At 35.8% G+C, this 24,510-nt stretch overlaps 1 long non-coding RNA gene across 1 annotated transcript in view; it reads right to left on the reverse strand.

Moving 5' to 3' along the window:
- LOC139364312 (uncharacterized) overlaps positions 1-23,668 on the reverse strand; it is a 32,658-nt gene extending 8,990 nt beyond the window's left edge. The window contains exon 1 of the long non-coding RNA XR_011625928.1: positions 23,584-23,668. This is a non-coding gene — a long non-coding RNA (uncharacterized lncRNA). The remainder of the gene's footprint in view (positions 1-23,583) is intronic.
- Positions 23,669-24,510: the final 842 nt, after the last annotated feature.

The following is a 24,510-nucleotide window of genomic DNA, read 5'->3' on the forward strand; positions in this document are numbered from 1 at the left end:
TCAGAACTCATTCCTAGGACTTGCAGTTTTGGATTTCTCCTACATCTCTGTTTTACTCCTTTTTCTTTTGTAAGGGTTTCTCTTCTTCTTGATGTCTTGGTGTTGAAGTGCCATATGGTTTATTACTTGATCCTCTTCTGTTCTCTATCTATGCTCACTCTTTTGCTGACTGCATTCAGTGTTGCATCCTAAATAAAATCTATGCCAACAACTCCTACACTTATATCTCTATCCCAGACATCTCTTTTGAATGCCAGAGTTATATATCCAACAGCCTACTTAACATGTCTATATAGATATCTAATTAACATCTGAAATTCAACATGCCCACAACTGAACTCATCATCTCTTTCACATCTGCTCCATCTATCACTTTTCCCATCTGAATTAATGGGATTTCTTAGGAAAAAATCTTAGGGTCATCTTTGACTCTTCCTTTCACGTCACACATCTGTCATCAGCATGTCCTATTGGTTCTGCCTTCAAAATGTAAATAGAAACATATTACTTTTCAACACCTGAATTGCCACCCACCAGATCTGCACTATCCTCTTCTCTATCTGAGATTGGTGCCATCACCTCCTGCTGGACTCTGCTGTTACCATTGCCCTCCAGTGTATACACAGCACAGTCATCAGACTAATGCTTTTCGAAGTGTTAATCAGATCATGTAATTCCTCTGCTCAGATTGCTGTGGTGGCTCCATATTTCACTTACAGTCAAAGGGAAAGTCCTTACACCACACTGAAAGATGCTATATAATTTAACTTCATCTCCAACCCACTGCCTCTCCCTCACTCTGTTCCAGCCTGTCTGGCATACTTATATGCCCATCTTAGCACTTTTTGTATCTGCCTGGAATGATCTTCCTCCATGTAGTAAACTCCCTGATCTTGTTCAAGTAATGCTCAAATGTCACTATCTTAAGGAGTCCTATTGTGAACACTTTAAAAACTCTCTACTCTAGTATTGCTAATCCCTCTTACTATGCCCGCATCTCCTTTTTGCTTTCTAGCCTTTATATCCCTCAACATACTATATCATTTGCATATTCACATGCTCCTTGCTTATCTCCTATATTCCCCTGCTGAGAATGTGGGCCCACAGGGTCAGGCGTCTTTGTCCTGATGTATCTCAAGTGTCTAGAACAGTGTCTGCTCAAAAAAAAAAAAAAAAAAAAATGTTGTGCTCAAAGGATGTGCTGAAGGAATGAATGAAACTGTACAACAATGAAAACATGGAGCCTTTGAATACTATTGCCAAGACGAAGGTGATTTTAAGCCCCTAGCATGTCACCCTATCATTCTACAGAGTTTATGTTACCCATTTTCCTTTCACCTTCACAGAGTTGTCAGCCTATTTGCCACCATTTGGCTCACATTGACCTTTCCTAAGCATTTTGTAAAAACATATACTCTTTCTGTCTTGGAAAAATCAGCAATTAAATGACTAATGTATATTATAAACAGTTTAATTATTTTAATTATTCACAGGAATACATTTTGTCTTACCAGCATAATTGTCTTCACAGGCTGCTGGAGAGCCCCCTCCAGGCTGCCCAAAGTACTAGTTATAATTTCTTAACAGAACTCCTTAATCTGAGTTCTTAAGGATATAATAATAAATTTTTAAGAGAGCTCAGTATCCTACTTTGTTTGATTGTGTATTATTTCTTATCATCTGTCACTTTAAAATGCACATTGCTCTGAATAGAGTGTCGGTTCCCTGAGGGCAGGAGGAGGTTTTTCTCCTACTTGTGCCACTAATTCTTACCACAGTACACAGCACGGGTTGTAGATGCTCAGTGCATATATGTTGAATGAAAGTTAAGCCACCAAAAATAATTTGCCAAAGGCCCCCTCAGAGCACAATCTCATTCAGGAGGCAAGACACACACAGAAAGGAAACATAATATGAAATAGCCAAGCCTGGAAATACAGCAAGTGTCCCTGGAGCACTAAAACTTCTCAGTTAGCTGCACGCTGCAGGGCTCCAGGCAACAGTCACGCATTCAGAAAGAATGGAGACAGATCAGAGATACGTTTTCTGCTTCCGTAACCACCTTCAATATAGTAAGAAAAAGAATACAGTTAAGATGTATAATTAAGAAAAAGAGGGGAAAAGAGAATCATCTAAATATGTATTTCACTTGTTTCTGTTTCTTATCTAAAGACAGAGTTTACCAGACATGTTAATCAAAGCAACATAGGTGGTAAGTGAGGCAAATACTGACTGGAATATTATTTGGCCATAGTCCAAAAAGTATTCTTATGAATTTATTTACTATTCTTTTCAAAGCAAAGTGGCTATTTCATTCATCAATCCTTTTGTTTAAATCATGAACTCTTTGGAGAGTGACATCTAGAGAAAGAATTTTTGACTAAGATTCAGAAGTCACGAATTTTAAGTCTAATTTTGTACGTTTAAGTTGCTATGTGATTTGGGTAAGTCTCTTAACTACCGAGGGATTCAGCTTTTTAGCTATAAATTGAGAGAATGCTCCTAGATAATTACTGAATTCTCTTCAGAGACTAAATTCAATGACAACCCCTCTATAGGTCCATAATCTACCACTGTAAAGCAGGTTACAAATATAATTTTTTAAAAGAGTTAAACTCCAGGTGAAACAATATTTCCATTTATTATCTTTAGGACTTCTGTTCCTTCTCCATGTAACCAAAGGTGAAAGCAGCCTGATGGATGTAAAAGAACAATGCATCATCATTACTATGATTAAATAGAGAAAGACCCAGAGCTGGCTTGCTGCTGCAGAAATCACAAATTAAAACTTTGTTGAGGACACTCATATCCTATAGTCTTTTCCCATAGGAAGTTTCTAGTGATTATTGATCATCTCACATAGAAAAAAAAAAAAGACATGTTTATTTTATTTAATCTTAGTTATGTCAGTCAGTTCTTGGCTGAAAGTAAGAAAAGTAAACTCAGCTATCCAAAGGAAAAAAAGATATGAATGATGTAGAAGGCTATCATGGGCTCCCAGGACCAGACTTGGGGAGCAGACAGAAACTCAAAAGGGTTAGGAGGCTGCACAGCATAGGCAGGATTCATGTCCCACCACAGGGACGGTCTGGTCCTCGAGTTTCTCCTGTCCTGAATTTTGTAGTTTCAAAAGTGACATTTCTATAACCAAGCCATATGGGACCCAAGAGAAAAGTGGAAGCAAAAGACCTACCTGCAGACAACAGTTACAGACAAGAGAAGAGATGAAATGTTCTGCTTTGCTCTGTCACACACTTTCTCCCCTGCTCTTCATTTCTCCTACCTCGTAAACACACACTTCTGAGATAGAATCTTGGAGGGTGAAAATATCATGTGCTTTTGAAATAACAGCTCTGCCTAAGGAAAAGTATCCACTTAAATATATCTGTATATGCATATATGTACACATGTATGCATACATGCACATATATGTATGTGTGTGCACTTTTATAATACAAATAAGGCATTTAGAAAACAGAGAAAAATAAAAAGGAATAATTTTAAATCATTCAAAACTTTCCAGCCAGAGATAACCACTGTCGACGTAACATTATATCATTTTGTAGTTAAAAACTCCTTTTCACATCAATGTTTGTTTATTCCACCAAACAAAATTAAGCATGACATGAGTTTTACATTGACACATACTCAAATTTCAATAAAAATTTAAAGTGCAATATTAAAAATATTAAGATGTCTTCTTTATCAAAACTTCTGTGCAAGTTTTATTACAATGCAATGGAAGCAATCAAGCAAAATCAAATGAAACACAAATGGTTCCACTGTAAATAGCAGGCCTGGCACCCTCACCCTAACACTGTGTTAGAAAGTTGTTATGAAACACACAGTAATATAAGTTCTGACTCACTGAATTTTATCACCCAATCTACAAGGATAAGAGCCTTCCCCAAAGCAGCTGTATCTCTAACCCAGATGTTCTGTTGGCGTTCTTTCTTCCTGGGCCACTCTGGTATTCACTGGCAACTTTTCTATATTCCATTTCAGTGCCAATCCACTACCAACCCAGCAACAATGTGGCATTAAACACAAATGATACCCAACAGCACTGTTTGAAAATGGAAATGAGAGTCTTCATTAATTTAGAAAATCCAGAATTACATATTAACATTTTCTATAATAATTTCTCTGCCTGATTAGGTGAGTGACTAAACAAGTACTCACTGCTATAGTATCCAGGCCATTTGCTTGATCATTTCCTCTGGTTAAAAGCAAGTATTTGTTCTTTTAAGCATTTGTTTTGCTTGGGATCCAAAAGTTAAAGAGGTAAGTTTAGATCAAAACAAGTAAGTATCTGTCCACACTGAAATCTTGGAAAAGATGATTCCCTGTGGTTCAATTGTGTGGTCCTCAGTAGCACACATGGGCTAACAGGGTTGTGGGGAGACTGTAGATGATGTTGCTGAAAGAGGCCTTGGCCCAGTTTCAACATAAGAAGTGCTGTTGTTGTTGTTTTTATCCTATCAAATGCTGACATCTTGTTCATGGACCATGTCCTTGCCAGAGCTATACTGTGAGGATATTTAAAATAAGGATATGTAAACATGGCATCTTGATCTCACTATATTTTATCTTCACTCAAATACAACCTCTTGGAACTCTTTGGAAATTCTAAAAAAAGAGATTGGGGGTCAGAGTTAAAAGAATATTATATACTGAAGTGGCAAAAAGATAAGTACTTTTTAAAATCCTCTCTGCCTTAATATATTGTCATCATATTAAAACTAATAATTCGTGATGAAGTCTACCATTGTTGGCTATAAAGGAAGCTTTTAAAATATAGAGTTTAAATAATAATTGCATACGTGTGTGTGTGTATGTGTGTGTGTATATATATATATATATATATATATATATAGAGAGAGAGAGAGAGAGAGAGAGAGGGAGGGGGAGAGAGAGAGAGAGAGAGAGAGAGGCTGCCCTTAGTGTCAGGTTTGATGTGTAATGTTCAAGGGTTATCTGTAATTCATGCTTCACAGCAAGACTGGTCTTTTTATGTCAGAAACCAAGTGCAAGATTGCCTGTTCTTAAGCAAAAATGTGCCTCTTGGCAACTGAATTTAAATTGTGTATTACTCTGCTGTAGTTCAACAACCTGATTATTTTTAGATAGAAATTTAAGGTAAAATGGCACATGGATATATTTAGAGAAGACTGCAGCTGGAGTCCAGCTATCACAGAAAGCATTCTGGCATTTGCTTGGGGAAGATATAGCTTTCAAGGGGCAGGGGTTCAGTAATAGCAGGTCACTAAGAACTGCTGCAGGGAGTCACTGATTCCTGGAAGCAATGACTGGTGTCTTGACACCCTGGAAGTTTTCCCAAATGACTTGGCTAGAGTAGATAAAGCTCAATTTATGCCATTGATCGTATGTATTTTCTTTCTGATCGTGGAAGATGGGAGCAAGAAAGGACACTAGGTTTGATTTGATTTTGCAGGGAATAGAGCAACTTATTAGTCATTCAGTCAAACATCCAACAAATATTTATTGAGCATTTACAATGTACCATGCTATTAGATGCAAGAGATACAATGGTGAGGAAAAACAAACATTCCCATGTCTTCGTGAAGCTCAAGGCTTAACAGGTAGGATTAACATTAACCAGATAATCACATAAATAAGTGTAAAGTTGCCACTATGATGAATGCTGCCAATGAATAGTCTAGTGCTATCAGGGCATGCAAGAGGGGAATTTGGCATAGTCGAGATACAGCAAGGCTTCCCTGGAGAAGACACCACTGAAATCAAGTCTGAAAAGTGAGTAAAAATTAATAAATGAAAGGAATTGAGATTATTCTATGTACTCAGAACAACATGTGCCAAAGCCCTGCTGCTGAAGGAGCATGCATGTTTGGGGGACTGGCAGGTCAGTGCAGCTGAAGCAGAGAGAGAGAAGACAGGCTACTATAAGATGAGCCTGAAGAGGTAGGATGAGGTCCACCTTAGAGGAACCCGTACACCATATTGAGGCCTCATATTTTCAGCCATGTAGGCAAAATTGGGGCAAACATACTTTTAAAAGGGATAATGGATCCTTATAAAAGAAATTAAGGTCAATATATATATTCATATGCTACTATTTTGTACAAGAAACTATGCTAGGTCTGAAGAAGTTGCCAAAGGAGTACAGCATCTATGTTCATAATGCATAAGCAGTCCAAGAATAGACAGTGAAATATATTCCATGTTGTCAGAGAACATCTTTAAATGATACAAAGATTTACTGGAGGAAGATATGTAACATGACAAGAGGGAATAGAATCTGGGGAACACTTAATAGAAAAAGGCTAATGAACAGTCAATAGAATTTCTACTAGCAGAAATGGAGAGCGTGGAGCTAGTGCTATTGACAGTTATCAATGTGAGCAAAACCAAACAAAAAAGTGGACCATGTCCATTGTCTTTGGGGAGAACAGTAGAAACTTCAGGGAGGTTATATACAGGCACCACATGGAGATGGTGTAACAGAACAATGTCTTACTTTTATACTGTACTGTACACTTTCATTGAGCTCTAACTTATAATCTCGATAGATCTCCAAAATAACACTATGAAAGAAATAGGGAAGCTTTAGCAATTATCTTCATTTTACTGAAATGTAGAGAGTATAAATAATTTGTCCAAGAACACACAACTGGCAAATGATTGATCCACAATTAAAATACAGATGGCAAGTTTCCACTGCTTCACTGATTCACAAATTTCAATCATTCAGAATCCATCTTTATGACTTCACTACATCTGGATATCACTTTACAGTTATATACTTAATGTTTATCTTTTAATTGACTTACTCTTTTTCCTTAAAATTTTTTAAGAGGAAATTTTCTATCACCCCCATAAGTGGAAGTCAATATCATTTGTCAAAAGTTTAAAGGTAATCCACAAAAATAAAGATTTTTTTCAAAGCAAAACAATTTTAGATATCATTGTCTTTAAAGGAGGCTGAGACATGAATATTTACTTGGTTAAAAAGATAGTTTAGCAAGTATTAGAAAAGTGCTAAAAAAAAAAAAATCCTGGTGAGAATACAAAGAAGTGGAAACACACAAATGCTCCTGGTAGGTGGAAGTATAAGTTGGAACAACTACATTAGAGAGCAATTTGGCAAAGTTTATAGTATATATCTATAACATAAAAATATTCTTATTTTATATTATACATATAATGTTTAAATCTTTATTTATTTATATGCATTATCTTTAACATAGAAATTCTACTTCTAAATATATATCCTAGAGAAAGGATCAGTGAATTTTCTCAGCAGAAGTCTAGATAATAAGTATTTTAAACTTTGCAGGCCATAGAGTCTCTGTAGCAACTATTTATTTGTGTTGTAGTAGTATAAAAATGACCACAGATAATAAGTAAGTAAATAAGTATGACTGAACTCCAACAAAAACTTACTTATGGATACTAAAAATTTAATTTAACACAATTTTGTGTGTCATGAAAAATTCATACTATGGTTTGAATGTGTTCTCCGTAGTGTATGTGTTGGAAATTTAAGCCCCATTCCAACAGTGTTGAGAAGTGGGGCCTTTAAAAGGTAATTAGGTAATGAGGGTTCTGCCTTCATGAATGAATTAATGTTGCTATCATTGGAGTGCATTCATTATCACAAGAATAGGTTTGTTATAAAAGTGAGTTTGGCCCTCTCTTGCTCTCTCTCAATGTGATGTCTTCCTCCATGTTATGATATAGTAAGAAGGCCCTCACCAGATGTGGCCTCTTGAGTTTGGGCTTCCCAGCCTCCGGAACCATGAGCCAAATAAATTCCTGTTCATTATAAGTTACTCAGTCTATGGTATTTTATTATAGTAGCACAAAACAAAGACAATTAGTCTTCTTTTGATCTTTTCTATCTTTTAAAAATATAAAATCCATTCTTAGCTCAATGGCTGTACAAAACAGGTGGCAGGCTGGATTTTGCCACCTGGATTTCAAATTCCATGGACTCCTGGACTTCAAGTTTGACTTTGTGTCAAGCAAGTCCATTAGTATGATTTTTCCCAACAATGTGTGCTCACTTTGTGTCTCTGTGTCACATTGTGGTAATTCTTATAATTTTCAAACTTTTGCATTCTTATTATTTTTATGGTGGTTTGTGACCAGTGATCTTTGATGTTACTATTGTAAGTGTTTTTGGGTCCCAGTAGTGGTACTCATATTATACAGCAAACTTCATTAATAAAGGCTGTATATATTCTGATTGCTATACCAACCAACCATTCCCTCATCTCCCTCTCTCTCCTTGGGCCTCCCTAATCCCTGAGACACAACAATGTTGAAATTAGGCCAATGAATAACCCTGCAATGGTCTCAAGTGTTCAAGAAAGTGTTTAAGAAAAAGAAGGGGATTCACATCTCTCATTTTGAATAAAAATCTAGAAAGAATTAGGCTTAGTTTTGAGGAAGGTATGCCAAAAGCCAAAGTAGACTGAAAACTGAGCCTCTTGCACCAAACAGCCAACTTATGCATACAAAGGAAAATTTCTGGAAAAGGGATATTCCAGTAAACACACAAATAATAGAAAAGTGAAACAACCTTATTGCTAATATGGAGAAAGTTTTAGTTGTCAATAAAAGATCAAATCAACCACAACATCCTCCTAAGTCAAAGCCTAATCCAGAGCAAGACCCCTACTTCTCTTCAATTCTATCAAGGTAGAGACAGGTTAGGAAGTTGCAGAAGAAAAGTTTGACATAGCAGAGGTTGGTTCATGAAGTTTAAGGAAAGAAATTGTCTCCATAGCATAAAAAATGCAATGGAAAGCAGCAAGTGCTGATACAGAAGCTGCAGAAAATTATCCAGATCAGGCTAAAATTATGCATGCAGGTTGCAACACTAAACAACAGATTTTCAACGGAGATGAACTCTCCTGTTAGGGTCTAACACAGATGGTGACTTTAAGTTGAAGCCAATGATCATTTACCATTCTGCTAATCCTATTGCCCTTGAGAATTATGCTAACTCTACTTTACCATGCTTTATAGATGGAACAAGAAAGCCTGGATGACAGCTCATCTGTTGAGAGTATGGTTCACTGAATATTTTAAGCCCATTGCTGAGATCTACTGCTTGGAAAATAATTCCTTTCAGCATACTACTGCTCATTGACAATACACTTGGTTGCCCAAGAGTTCTGTTGCGGGAAGTCAGGGACCCCGAATGGAGAAACCGGCAAAGCCATGTCAGAAGAACATAAATTGTGAAGATTTTATGGACATTTATCACTTCCCCAATCGATACTCTTGTGATTTCCTATGCCTGTATTTACTTTAATCTCTTAATCCTGTCATCATCATAAGCTGAGGATGAATGTCACCTCAGGACCCTGTGATGATTGTGTTAACTGCACAAATTGTTTGTAGAGCATGTGTGCTTGAACAGTATGAAATCTGGGCACCTTAAGAACAGGATAACAGCGATTTTCAGGGAATGAGGGAGCTAACCTTAAAGTCTGGCTGCCTGTGGGCCAGGCGGGACAGAGCCATATTTCTCTTCTTTCAAAAGCAAATAGGAGGCATATCGCTGAGTTCTTTTTCTCAGCAAGGAACATCCCTGAGAAAAAGAATGCGTTCTGAAGGGGAGGCCTCTGAAATGGCCACTTTGGGAAAGTCTGTCTTTTACAGTTGCAGATAAGGGATGAAATAAGCCCCAGTCTCCTGTAGCGCTCCCAGCCCTATTAGGATGAGGAAATTCTCACCTAATAAATTTTAGTCAGGCCATTTGTCTGCTCTCAAACCCTGTCTCCTGAAAAGATGTTGTCAATGGCAATGCATGCCCAAAACTAAATTAGCAATTTTAATTTTGCCCAGCTCCTGTGATCTCGCCCTGCCTCCATTTGCCTTGTGATATTTTATTACCTTGTGAAGCATGTGATCTCTGTGACCCACACACTATTAATACACTCCCTCCTCTTTTGAAAATCACTAATAAAAACTAGCTGGTTTTGTGGCTTAGGCAGCATCACAGAACCTGTCAACATGTGATGTTTCCCCCAGACACCCAGCTTTAAAATTAATATCTTTTGTACTCTTTCCCTTTATTTCTCAAACTGGCCAAAACTTTGGGAAATAGAAAATAACCCATGTTGAATATCGGGGGCTGGTTTCCCCTGATAAGTTCTAATGGAGATATACAGAAAGTTGATCTTGTTTTCATGCCTGCTAACACAAGATCTGTCTGCAGTCCATGGATCAAGCATAATACAACTTCAAGTCTTATTATTTAAGAAATACATTGTGTAAGACCATAGCTGACATAGACTGTGATTCCTCTGATGGATCTGGGCAAATTCAGTTAAAATCTTCTGAAAAGGATTCACAATTCTAGATGCTATTGAGAACAATCATGATTCGCAGGAAGAGGTCAAAATATCAACATTAACAGGAGTTTGGAGGAAGTTCATTCCAACACTCATGAATGACTTTGAGGGGTTCAAGACTTCAGTAGAAAAAGTAACTGCAGGAGTGGTGGAAATAGCAAGAAAACCAGAATTGGAAGTGGAGCCTGAAGATGTATCTGAATTGCTAAAATCTCATGATAAAACTTGAACAAATGGGGAGCTGCTTCTTAAGGATGAGCAAAGAAAGTGGTTTCTTGAGATAACATATCAAGAATATCAAGAATAGCATCTGAGGAAGATGTTGTGAATACTGTTGAAATAACAATCAAGGTTTTAAACTATTCCATAAAGTTAGTTGATAAGCAGAAGTCAGTTTTGAGAGGACTAAATACAATTTTAAAAGAAGTTCTACTGTGGGTAAAACGCTGTCAAATAGTATCATATACTACACAAAAATCTTTCATGAAGAGAAGAGCCAATTGATATTGAAAACTTCACTGTTGCCTTTTTTAAAAGAAATTGCCACAACCCCCACCACCCCCAACCTTCAGTAACCACCACCCTACTCATTAGAAGTCATCAACATTGAGGCAACATCCTCCACCAACAAAAAGATTACTACTTGCTGAAGGCTCAGATGATTGTTAGCAGTTTTTTGCAATAAGGTATTTTAAATTAAAGTATGTCTACTTTTAGATCTAATGCTATTGCACACTTAATAGATTACAGTATAGCGTAAGTATAATTTTTAAATGCATTGGGAAACCAAACAATTCATTTGACTCTCTTTACTGTGATATTTGCCTTATTGTGAAGGTCTGGAACCAAACTTGTAATATTTCCAAGGTATGCCTATAATTTATTTGGGAGGTGATCTCAGAAAAGGATGAGTGGGGAAGCAGAGATATGAGATAGGAAAAGACAGGAAACCCAAGGGTGCAGAATCAACAAATTCTCACCTTGGGATATGAGGCAAGTACTGCTGGGAAAAATACCTCAGAGTTGTCTCACAATAGGTGTAAAAACAGGTAGGGTATTTATCCACCAAATCCCTGCCTATCATTGAATGAAGGCTGCTTCAGGCTCTCTGGCATTTCAACTTGCCCTGCAAGTAAGCTGAGTGTGCTCTGAGCATGCCAGAACAGACACCTTTCAGCAGAGTGCTGCAGGTGTCCACAGGAAGCAGCCTTCAGTCTGGAAAAGTGAGTGTCAAGGGTATAAGAGAAAAAACAACAGTTTCTGCTGAATTGCAAACAGTTACAAACATGAATCTGAAAATGGATGAGTTGTCATTTGCTCAAAGGAATATTATACAACAGTTCCAATGGATAGTGTAGCTCTAAATTAGTCAACATCAATAAATTTCCAAATAAGATATTGAGATAAAATGGAATTTGTATCACAATAATTAATATATGTAACATTTCCATGCAGTTTAAAAGAATGAAAAATATAGCAAATTTAGGAAGAGCAGGTGCATTTAGAGAATATCAAAAAGAAAAGAAAGCAAGTTACACAAAGGACCTCAGCTCTATTTCTGGTTCTTTGTTTTTTGAAAAAGCCAGACATGGAAAAATGTTAAGTATAAAAAATATGGGTGTGCATACATGAGTATTCATATTAATATTTTCATATTTCTCTTTATATTATTTATATTGAATAACAGAGAAAGTTGTAAAGAAATGGGCTAGCCTAAATCTAAGTTGTTCATGTTAAAAATCCAAGCTTCTAGAAGAAAGTGAAGTAGGTGTGAAGAAAATGTAAAACATTGATAGTATCTGATGTGGAAGTTTTCAATGCTTATTATTTGTGAAAACATCATTAATTTTGATAGAGAAGAATAGCAAGGATATGACACATGTAAATAACTTTTCTAATAAAATAGCTGTGAGGATTAAAAAAGCAGTTGGCAAAATATCTTAAAAAGATTAAGTGCTATACAGTGTAACTAGTATAATTATTACTAAATTGCAGTGACATTATGAAATGTTCCAATGTTAGTTGTTGAATATTTATGGAAATTATTGCCTTGTCTTTTGTCAAAACAAAATAGAATTTCCTTTTTCTCCATATTTTTCCTGTCATGATAGGAGGATTCTGGTTTTTGATAAAATTTTATGCATATTTTATCATTTGGAAGTATGAAAAGCTGAAACTTTTTAAAAGACTGAATGTTGCTTGTGCTTTACACATAATTATGGCAAGAATAACAGTAAAAATATGTCTACAAACATCTGGTGCTTACAATATTCTAGCAGTGGGATAAATACTTTTCATATATAATCTCAAACAGTCCTTATTACAACTTTGTTATGGAAGTTTCTGTTTTTCTTATTTTGCAGATAAGGAAAGTTAAACACCACTCAATGTAAGTGGCTTGTCGAAGAATATAAAGTTAGGACACAGAGTGGCCAGGACTTGAAATGATTGCTGTTAGCTCATTAAAAGCCTGCACCTTTAGTCACTCTGCTGTACATTGCCCCCCAAAAAGCAAAAAAAAAAAAAAAAGTTAGTTAAATTCCATTATACAAAGCAACAAAGTATCAAATTTTAATATTTCTCAAAATAAATTGATCATTACTAGGTTTTAGAAATCTTTAGGGTCATAAACACTCCATTATAATGTTTTATTGTAATAAGATTTAGCCTATTTGTGATAATCCACTTTTGCAACTGAACATTCGTAATGTTTACATGTTACATTATACTATTCAGGAGGGCTACGACAATCTAGTATACCTGTGACTGGCATGCACTTACTAGAACTTAAGGAGATTCACTTTAAGAAAACCCTCCTTTGGAATGTACATATGAATGGTGCTGCTTCTGGCAGTACATGTAACACTTCAGCACCTGGCCAGTGTTTGACCTTGCCTACTCTTGTCAAACTCAAAAACTGTTAATAGTCTCAGTGAGAAACCTGGCTGTCACCATTGTGCTAAGAACAAGTGACCAGGTGTGGGACTGACACAGCACACTTGCACAGGTTTTGTATGAGCTAGTCGTGAGCTTTGACTGCTCTCCTTGCCTCTCATCTGAGATCATGACCATTCAAGCTGTCTGGTCAAGACTCTATTAAGAACAAATGGTGTACTCTTTAGTCATTTGTGTTATGCTACTTACAACCCATAAATTATAGTAGCTTACAATATTTATTCCTTTACATGAGCAACGCAGGTCAGCTGCAGGTATGTTGGTTACATAGGTAACCAGATATGGACTTCACTGGGCTGCACTAGGTCCAGTGGGCCATCTTTGTATGTTTACTCATGCTGAGATCCAGAATTAAGGAGTGGCCACTGCCTGGAGCACGGTGTTCCCATGGTAGAGGTAAATGTTAAGGGTAAAGAGAGAATGATCACACAAGCTCATTTAAAGCTTCTGTTCAGATGCCGCTTACTTCACATCTACAACCGTTCCACTGACCAACCCATGTCAAATGGCCATGGACAAAGCTAATGGGACGGAAAAGTATACTCCACCAATGGGGAAGATACTACAAAATTTGTGGCAAAGGGTAAATGTGAAATTTTTTAGTGGGAAAAAGGTAATAATTGGAAATCAAAAAGCTCAATTTACCAAGGTAAAAAAAATATCAAAGGAGAAGGAATGAGAAATATATATATAAGAGAAATAAATATAATATGCACACACTAAATTATAAATACACAAGTATTATAGTAATAAAATTTTTAAGCTATAAAATCTTCAATTTCCTAAAAGCATTGGCATCAAACTCATAATAATATTTAGGGAGAAATCTCAATGTTCATCCCTCTTGTGTTCCCACCTGGAGGGATTTCAGCTTCTGTCATCCCCCTCGTTCACACCTCCCAGGGTAGAAGGAATAGGTGAGTTTAGAAGCATCTGTGAATGCATGACTCATGTCTTCTGGGCTCTCTCTCTTCTGAAGCATCCCTGTCTAGTGGGACAGTATGTTCTACTCTATCCCTATCCTCTTTCCAAGGTAAGAGTCCTGTCCCTGTCCAGCTGTATTGGTGACTGGATGGGTACATTTTATTTACAGAGGAATTATTAGAAATAGACAAAGAAGTCTTTTCCTCAGTTGGTTCCACCTTTAGTCAGGGAAGAGGACTGTTCTTGATTGGCTCCTTCCCAAAACTGTAGTAATAATAATGTTGATAATAGCTAATATTCATTAAATACCTACCACTTAACTACAGAATCTCATTCATTGACATAATGGCCCTGAAAACTGTTCAATCAGTTTTATCGTTGAACAAACTGAGCCTCAGAAGAGTTATGTGATCCTCCCAAGGTCACACAACTAATAAATTGGTGGACCTGAGTTACAGTTTTAAATGATATTTACCTGTATGTTTTTTTCTTCCAACTTTTAAGTTCAGGGTGTACATATGCAGGTTCGTTACATGAGTGAATTTCATATCGGGGGGTTTGGCCTACAGATCATTTTGTCACCCAGGTAATGTACATGGTACCTCACGGGTGGATTTTTTAATCTTCTATCTCTTCTTCCCACCCTCCACCCTCAAGTAAGCCCTAGTGTCTATTATTCCCTTCTTTATGTCCATGTAGTCAATGTTTAGCTCTCACTTACAAGTGACAACATGCAGTATTTGGTTTTCTGCTCCTGTGTTAATTAGCTTAGAATAATAGCCTGCAGCTTCGTGCATGTTACTGCAAAGGACATGATTTAATTATTTTTTTTGGCTGCATAGTATTCCATAGTATACATTGTTCACATTTTCTTTATCCAGTCCACCACTTTTGGATATTTAAGTTGACTCCATGTTTTTGCTATTGTGAGTAGTGCTCCAGTGAACCATACATGTGCATGTGTCTTTATGGTGGAATGATTTATACTCCTTTGGGTATATACTCAATAAAGGGATTGCCAAGTTGAATGCTAGTTCTAAGTTCTATGAGAAATCTCCAAACTTCTTTTTACAGTGGCTGAACTAATTTACATTCCTACCAGCAGTCTGTAAGTGTTCCCTTTTTTTCCACAACCTCACTAGCATATATTTTTTTTTTACTTAACAATAGGCATTCTGACTGGTGTGAGATGATATCTCATTGGGGTTTTGATTTGCATTTCTCTAATAATTAATGATGTTGAGCATTTTTTCAGATGCTTGTTGGCTGCATTTATATATGACTTCTTTTGAGAAGTGTCTTTTCATGCCCTTTGCTCATTTTTTAATGGGATTGTTTGTGTTTTCTTGTTGATTTATGTTCCTTCTAGATTCTGTATATTAGACCTTTGTTGGGTGCATAGTATGCAAATATTTTCTCCCATTCTGTAGGTTGCCTGTTTTCTCTGTTGACAGTTTCTTTTGCTGTGCAGAAGTTCTTTAATTAGGTGCTACTTGTCAATTTTTAGTTTTCTTGCAAATGATTTTGAAGTCTTCACTATGGAATCTTTGCTAGGGTTCATGTCCAGAATGGTACTTCCCAGGTTTTCTTGTACAGTTTTTATAGTTCTAGGTTTTACATTTCTATCTTTAATCCATCTTGAGTTGAGTTTTTATATGGTGAAAGTAAAGGGCCTAGTTTTAATCTTCTACATATGGCTAGCCAGTTATCCCAGCACCGTTTGTTGAAAAGGGAGTCCTATCCACAGAGCTTGTTGTTGTCAGCTTTGTTGAATATCATATGGTTGTAGGTGTGCAGCTTTATTTCAGGGTTCTCTAACCTGTTCCATTGGTTTATGTGTCTGTTTTTATACCAGTACCATAATATTTTGGTTACTGTAGCCTTATCGTAAAGTCAGGTAGTGTGATAGCTCTGGCTTTATTCTTTCTGCTAAGGATTGTATTGGCTATTCAGACTTATTTTTAATTACATATGAATTTTAGAATAGTTTTTTTCTAATTATGTGAAAAAATGACACTGTTAATTTGATTGGAATAGCACTGAATATGTAAATTGCTTTGAGTAGTAACAATATTGATTCTTCCTATCCATGAACATGGAATGTTTTTCCATTTGCTTGTGCCATCTCTGATTTCTTTGAGCAGTGTTTTGTAATTCTCATCATTGAGATCTTTCACCTCCCTGGTTAGTATTCCTAAGTATTTTATTCTTTTTGTGGTTATTGTGAATGGGATTGTGTTCTTTATTTGGCTTGGAATTTGTTGATGTATAGCAATGCTACTGAGTTTTGTACATTGATTTTATATCCTGAAACTTTGCTGAAGTTGTTCATCAGATAGATATAGTATAGGAGCTTTTGGGGAGAGACTATGGGGTTTTCTAGGTAAAGAATCAAATAATCTGTGAAGAGAGGTAATTTAACTTCCTGTCTTCCTATTTTGATGCCTTTTATAGCTTTCTCTTGCCTGATTGTTCTGGTAGGACTTCCAGTACTATGTGGAATAGGAGTAGTAAGGGTAGGCATCCTTGTCTTGCTTCAGTTCTCAAGAGGAATTCTTTCAGATTTTGTCCACTCGGTATAATGTTGGCTGTGGGTTTGTCATAGATGACTCTTATTTTGAGATATCTTCCTTTGATGTCTAGTTTGCTGAGGGTTTTTTAAATTATGGGATGTTGAATTTTATCAAAAGTCTTTTCCACATCTATTAAGATAATCACATGAGTTTTTTTTTTAAGTTCTGTTTATGTGATGATTCACATTTATTAATTTGTGTATGTTGAACCAACCTTGCATCCCAAAGCTAATCCACCACTTGATCATGGTGGATTAGCTTTCAGATGTGCTGCTGGATTCAGTTTGTTAGTATTTTGTTCAGGATTTGGCATCTATGTTAATCAGGGATATTGGCCTGAAGTTTCTTTTTTTCACTGTGTCTCTGACAGGTTTGGGTATCAGAATGATGCTGGCCTCATACAATGAGTTAGAATCCCTCCTCCTCAGTTTTTGGACTGGCTTTTGTGGGAGTGGTACCAGCTCTTCTTTATACATCTGGTAGAATTCAGCTGTGAATATGTCTGGTCCAGGGCTTTTTCTGTTTGGTAGGGGTTTTTTTTGTTGTTGTTATTACTGACTCAATTTCTGAATCCATTATTGGTCTATTCAAGACTTCAATTTCTTCCCAGTTCAATCTTAGGATGTTTCCAGGAATTTATCCATTTCTTCTAGGTTTTCTAGTTTGTGTGTATGGAAGAGTTTGTAATAGTATCAGGGGTGTTTTGTATTTCTGTGGGGTCAGTGGTAATGTCTCCTTTATTATTTCTGATTGTGTCTATTTGGCTCTTCTCATTTTTTTCTTTATTATTCTAGCTAGTTGTCTATCAATTTTATTTATTCTTTCAAAAAACACACTTCTGTTTTTGTTTCTCTTTTCTATGATTTTTCTTATTTCAGTTTCATTCATTTCAGCTTGGATTTTGGTTATTTTTCGTTTCTGCTAGCTTTGAGGTTGGTTTGCTCTTGTTTTTCTAGTTCCTGTAGGTATGAGGTTAGGTTGCTAATTTGAGATCTTTCTAACTTTTTAATGTGGGTATTTAGTGCTATAAATTTTTCTCTTAACACTCCTTCAGCTGTGTCCCAGAGATTCTGGTATGTTGTATCTTTGAAACTGATAAAAGATTCAAAGAATTTCTTGATTTCTGCCTTAATTTCATTGTTTACCCAAAAGTCATTCAGTACGAGGTTAATTTCCATGTATTTGTATGGTTTTGAGAGACCTTCTTGGTATTGATTTCTATTTTTATTTTGCTGTAGTCTGAGAGTGTGGCTGGTATAATTTCAGTTGTTTTGAATATTTTGAGAATTGCTTTATGGCCAAGCATGTGGTTGATTTTAGAATATGTGCCATGTGCAGATAAAAAGAATGTATATTCTATTGCTGTTGGGTGGAGTGTTCTCTAGATGTCTATTAGACATATTTGGTCAAGTGTAGAGTTTAGGTCTCAAATATCTTTGTTAGCTTTCTGCCCAAATGATCTAATATTGTCAGTGGGGTTTTGAAGTCTCCCATTATTATTGTACGGTTCTCTAAGCCTCTTCATAGGTCTCTAAGAACTTCTTATTTTATGAATTCAAGTGCTTCCATGTTGGGTGCATATATATTAAGGATAGTTAAGTCTTCCTGTTGAATTAAACACTTTATCATTATGTAACGCCCTTCTTTGTCCTTTTTGATCATTGTTGATTTAAAGTCTGTTTTATCTGAAGTAATACTAGTAACCCCTGCTCTTTTTTGTTTTTTGTTTTTTTGATAGATCTTTCTAAATCCCCTTACTTTGAGCCTGTGGTTGTCACTGCAGGTGAGGTGGGTCTCTTGAGAACAGCATACAGTTGGGTCTTGCTTCTTTATCCAACTTGTCACTCTATGCCTTTTAAGGGGAGTATTTAGCCCATTTATGTTCAAAGTTAGTATGGATATGTGTAGATTTGATGCTGTCATCATGTTGCTAACTGGTTCCTATATAGACTTGATTGTGTAGTTGCTTTATAGTGTCAATAGTCTATGAATTTAAGTGTGCTTTCTTGGTGGTTGGTAATGATCTTCCATTTCCATGTTTAGCACTTCCTTATGGACCTCTTGTAAGTAGGTCTGGTCATAACAGATTCCCTCAGTATTTGCTTGTCTAAGAAGAATTTTATTTCTCCTTTGCTTATGAAGCTTAGTTTGGCTGGCTATAAAATTCCTGGTTGGAAATCCTTTTCTTTAAGGATGCTGAATACAGGCCCACAATCTCTCCTGGCTTGTTGGATTTCTACTGAAAGGTCCACTGTTAATCTAAAGGGGTTCCCTTTATAGGTTACCTGCACCTTCTCTCTAGCTGTCTTTAATATTTTTTCTTTCCCATTGACCTTCGAGAGTCTGATGACTATGTGTCTTGGGGATGGTCATTGTGTATAGTGTCTTTCAAGGGTTCTCTGAATTTCTTGAATGTAAATGTCAACCTCTCTAGCAAGATTGGAGAAATTTTTGTGGACAATATCTTCAAGTATGTTTTCCAAGTTGCTTGCAGTTTCTCCCTCTCTTTCAGGGACACCAATGGGTCATAGGTTTGGTCTTTTTACATAATCCGATATTTTTCAGAGGTTTTGATTATTATTTTTTATTATTTTTTCTTTATTTTTGTCTGAGTTGATTCAAAGCATCAGTCTTTGAGCTCTGAAATTCTTTCCACAGCTTGGTCTATCCTGCTGTTAATACTTGGGATTATATAATAAAATTCTTGTAGTGAGTTTCTCAGCTCTATCAGATCCATATGGTTCTTTCTTAAAATAGCTATTTTTGTCTTTCATCTCTTGACTCGTTTTAGTGGATCCCTTAGATTCCTTAGATTGGGTTTCAACTTTCTCCTGAATCTCAATGAGATCTATTGCCATCTAGATTCTGAATCCTATGTTTGTCATTTCAGCCATTCCATTCTGGTTAAGAACCATTGCTGGGGAGCTAGTGCAGACCTGAGTTTCAACGACAGGCTTATTGGAAGCCAAACTGTACAACACTGTTCTGACCCCCTCTGTCTTGTGTGCAATGGCAATGCTCCAGACAGGGAGAAGCCCAGGGAAGGCGAGATAAGGCAGAGTGTCTGAAATGTCAGGTATTTTTATTGTCTTGATTTTTTTATTACACAGTAAATTTAAATTGTTAATAACTTAGACTTTTTAACCATAGAGGTTTCACATCTTTATGTGAATTTTGGAAATGTATTAGTGTGTCTCTAAATTGGCATAATTCTGATTATGAAAACCTACTAATTTATTAATATATATTTAATTTCATTAGAAGACAATGATAAGATGGAGTTTAACTCAAAGAAATTTTCATTAGTACAAATTTTACAAATATATCTCTATTCTAATACAAAGATCTACCAGTACAGAGAGGGATGATGACCTTTTTGTCGGATTTAGGAGACCCACCTGGGTCTTAGAAAGTTTTCTGTAATGTTTAAGCCCTTTAACTATTGACTATTGACCTCAATTATGGTAGTTGAAGGTGTGACTTCTATCTATATAATTATAGGGCTTTTGGATATTAAGATTAAAAAAGTTTTTTAACAATGACAGATCATGATATTTTTGTCCTTTACCTGATATTTATGTATCTTTTTAGGCTTGTTTTAATTTTCATGATAATATGATACCATGTCTTTTTCTTTGAACCCTGAGATTAATAAAATGTATTCCTGGAGACTTCCTATCCACATAAGTGCTATTATCTCAAAATCTTGATATAAGAAAACATCACAAGCCTCAATTCCTTCCTGCCCTTTTCTCCATGTTACTTGTCAAACTGTTATTGGAAATGAGCCTCTGACCTTTTTTTCTCCCACACAATTTCTAATAAAGATGCTGCCACACGGCCGTATCCTAGTAACTAGGTTTTATACTGAGAAAGACAATTAAGAGAGTCCAAGATAGGGCTAGTTTCGACCATCAGCAAAGGTAATTTGCTAGTCTTTTTCTTTTTCTTTTTCTTGATTTCTTTAATTTAATTGAATAACGGATCTAACCTTAATGTTCCTTCTGATAAAAATACTGTCCTATAGACCCAAATTAGCATATTTGCTTTTGATTACCTTGCAAAACTCTATTTGCTCTCTTTTCTTAAAAGCTTAATAATTCATATAAGGCTTCAGAGGAATAAAATCACTATGTGTGGGTGAAAAATTCCAACTTCCCTGCTGAGGTTAAATGGCAGCCTTCAAAGAATGTTTTAAATAAATAATGGAAAGAGATACTCCATCTTGCCTCTGAACTGCTGCACAAGCAGTTCCTTAGTCACCAGAATTTGCAGAGACATAAGAAATCAGTAGTCACACAGGCAGGTACTAGAGACCAGGAAGCACCACTATCCTAAATGAAGGGCAGAGATTGGAACTGCTCTGCTTCAGGGCTTTGTGAGACTCTGGGAATCAAATCCTCAATTTTCAATGCAGTAGTAGCTTGCTTTTGCACTCTTAAGTCAAGGCATGAAACTGGATGAGGGAAAAAAATGCATTATTTTCAGGCAGAACCCAGGTTTAAGGAAATAAGAGGGGGCAATGTACAGGTGCCCTGGAGAAGGCACCTCTTCCCTTGGAACAGTCTGCTGGGCAGATAAGGAAAGGAATGAGAGGAAGATTGAGGGTGAGCTTGTTGCTGGGGTATGGCATGACATTTTTGCTTTGTAGGTCATAGAGGAAGATGGGCACCACTGACCCAACTCACTTCCTCCCAGCCTGAGCTCGGTATGCCTTTGTCACCTAAAGTCATGAAGATACAATCAGAATTCCAGTAGCATTAGGTGGTAAACGCAGAAGTGGTTTTTCAAAGGCCACCCCATGTCCTATATGCTACTCGTACATAATTCAAGCAGCTTTAGTGTCTCACTGGGCTGTCAGGTCTGGGAAGTCAGATCCGACATGTAGTTAGATGTGCTCATTGTAGAAATCACACTTCTCCAGAGTAATTTTTACAGTAATATGAACTAAAGTTAATTTCTCAAAAATGTTGCAGGCCCTCTCTAGAAGTATACTTTCCAGTCCTCTAACTGTCGTTGTTTTTCTTCTTTCAAGGAAATCAATGCAACCTACACTAACTTGGGACAATGGACCCTGCAACATCCAGTATTTCAGCTGCAGAGGGGTTACTTTCCCAAATGTTTCAGGCATCTGTTTCTTCATTTCTTTCTTCCTTTGCTGTAAAAGAGCTCCATATGTCTTGTTTTAACACAGTATGTTTGCAACCACAGCAAATTAAATAATGCCAGTTGAGAACCATATACTAAAATATGAAAATCTAAATCGAATTTATATCTTCACAGTGCAATGTTTTCTGAACTTCACTTTTGCACATACCATCATCACGATTTTTGTCATATCCACATTTTACCTATAGTATTATTTAGTAATTTTCTTTTAAGTTGACTCACATTTTTGCCTCCATACATTAATTTCAAAGGAAGCTACAATAAAAGTAGCATGTCACTCACCGTAAAAAAGAAGTAAATATATATAGATCTGTAATCATTAAAACATAAAAATGAAAATTATCTGCATACCATATTTTGAGAGATTATTGTATAGAGATTTATAATTTACAGATTTCTCCAGCATAAATTAATCCATTTAATTTTCACAAGAATTCTATGAATTTGGCAAACAGATACAGTATAACCATCCACATTTTAGAGACAAGAAAACAAGCAAGCACTGGCTCACAAAAAAAAAAAAAAAAGGAGGGTTTTCATACTGAAAGAGAGCTTGCTGTTGTTTTTGTTTGAAGCCCATATTATCTAATTTTGTACAGTTTATGTATGACTTTTCAGGTTCATTTGTGGTCTAAGAGTCTAAAATTCTAGACTACAGGTCTTCTAGAACACTGTTTTAATTGATTCCCTACTCACTTACTATCAAAAATCTTCTTGTGACTGCCCACATTTTGATTGCACTAAAATTGTGCCAAAACGAATATATTCAAAATAATTGATAATTTATGGAACCCTTAAAAACCTTCTTAACACAAAATTTTTATGTGGTAAGGTAGGTAGCATTTTTCTATGTTGCAAATTAAGAAATCATGAAATATTTAAATAATTTATCCCAAATCAAACATCTTTCTGTACAATTAGAAACACCAAAAATTTTTAAATTTGTGTGAAGACTCAAGAGAGATTTAAGACAGTGCTTTATAAATCGTATTGGAAAACAACACTATTATGTGAAATTCCTCACAGCAAAAATATGTTATAAAATGTCTTAGTGATTCTTTTCACTTCACTATTGAAGAGGTACGTTGTAATCATCTAAAGCAAATAGTGATACTAAAATCACAGACAGATATTTAAGCAAGAGATAGCACATACTCTGTTAGTCAAAGACACAGGAAATATTACATAAACATTCAACAAAAACATTCATAATAAAAGAAAATTGGCATTGTATCATTGAGAATTACATTAATTCATTCTACAAATAAAATATTCTTATATTCCTATTGCTTCTATAATTCTAATTTTAGCTTATTTTCAATTATAAATTTAACATGAGTATTTTAAAATTTGTGATGATATAGAAGGATATTAAATAAATGTTTCTCTCTCTTTTCTTTCTTCATTCTCCCTCTCCCCAGTCCTATCTCCTAATTTCATTCACCAGTGGTAATCATTATTAAGTTTTTGTGTGTGTATATGCTTTCAGAAGTTTGATGCACATGCATATGCTTTGTTTTTAGGCAAATGGAATCTGAAAATACTTATATACACACTGTTTTGAATCATTTTTTCTTGATATCAGATATCTTTTTATATTGTTATATACCAACCTTTTACATTCACTTCATTGTAACAGAGTGTTCCATTGAATATATGTGCAACCATTTATATTGCTGGTTGTCAGATTTTTTTTTCTGTAAAGAATCATACAGAAAATATTTCAGGCTTTGTGAAATATTTGGTCTTTATCACAACTATTCAACTCTGCCATAGATAATACATAACTGATGGGTATGACTGTACTCTGATAAAACTTGACAAAAACAGACTATAGGCTGGATTTGGCCCACAAAACATAGTTTATTGACCCCTGATCTAAATAATTAGTCATCTACTAGTATAAACAAGTTATTTTCTGTTTGTTGCTATTAAAAATAGTGCTGCTATGGGACTCTTTAATGTATATGCATTTGCTTAAGTTAAAATGAATACACCACAGAGTATATAAAATATTGCTTTATGTGTGAAAAAACAATCCTGTATATTGTGGGCTTCTTTCCATCAAGTGCTTGTGTTCTCTCCCTGGACAAATAGATATTTTCTGTCTGTGTTGTTTTATTTTTTTATCTGGCCCCTTTCCTACCTTACTATTGGCTAAATGAAAAGTCCAGAAACTCAAACCTATTATTGTATCTATTTCCGGTTTCCCCTGACTTGTGTTATCCAGGGATTAGTGACAAGAAAGTGTTACCCCTATGGGAGAGGAACTGTCTAACTCAAAGATTACATGTGAAGGGAAAGCTTAATGGAGATTGAATTAAATAACTGGTATTTTCCTTTTCAGCTATTTTTTTATCTCATTTTCTTTTTTTTTTTTCCTGAAATTCTTTGTGGCAAGTTGAGTTTGTATCAGAATAGGTCCAGACAATGGGGAGATTCTAAAATCAACCTTTAGCCTTTAATTAAAGACCTGAAAGATATTGCTATTGGCCACTTCAAGGTATAGAGAAATTAATACTCTGAACTGCAGGGTATCT

Source organism: Macaca nemestrina, chromosome 7, assembly GCF_043159975.1.
Source record: "Macaca nemestrina isolate mMacNem1 chromosome 7, mMacNem.hap1, whole genome shotgun sequence".
Taxonomy (NCBI): Eukaryota; Metazoa; Chordata; class Mammalia; order Primates; family Cercopithecidae; genus Macaca; species Macaca nemestrina.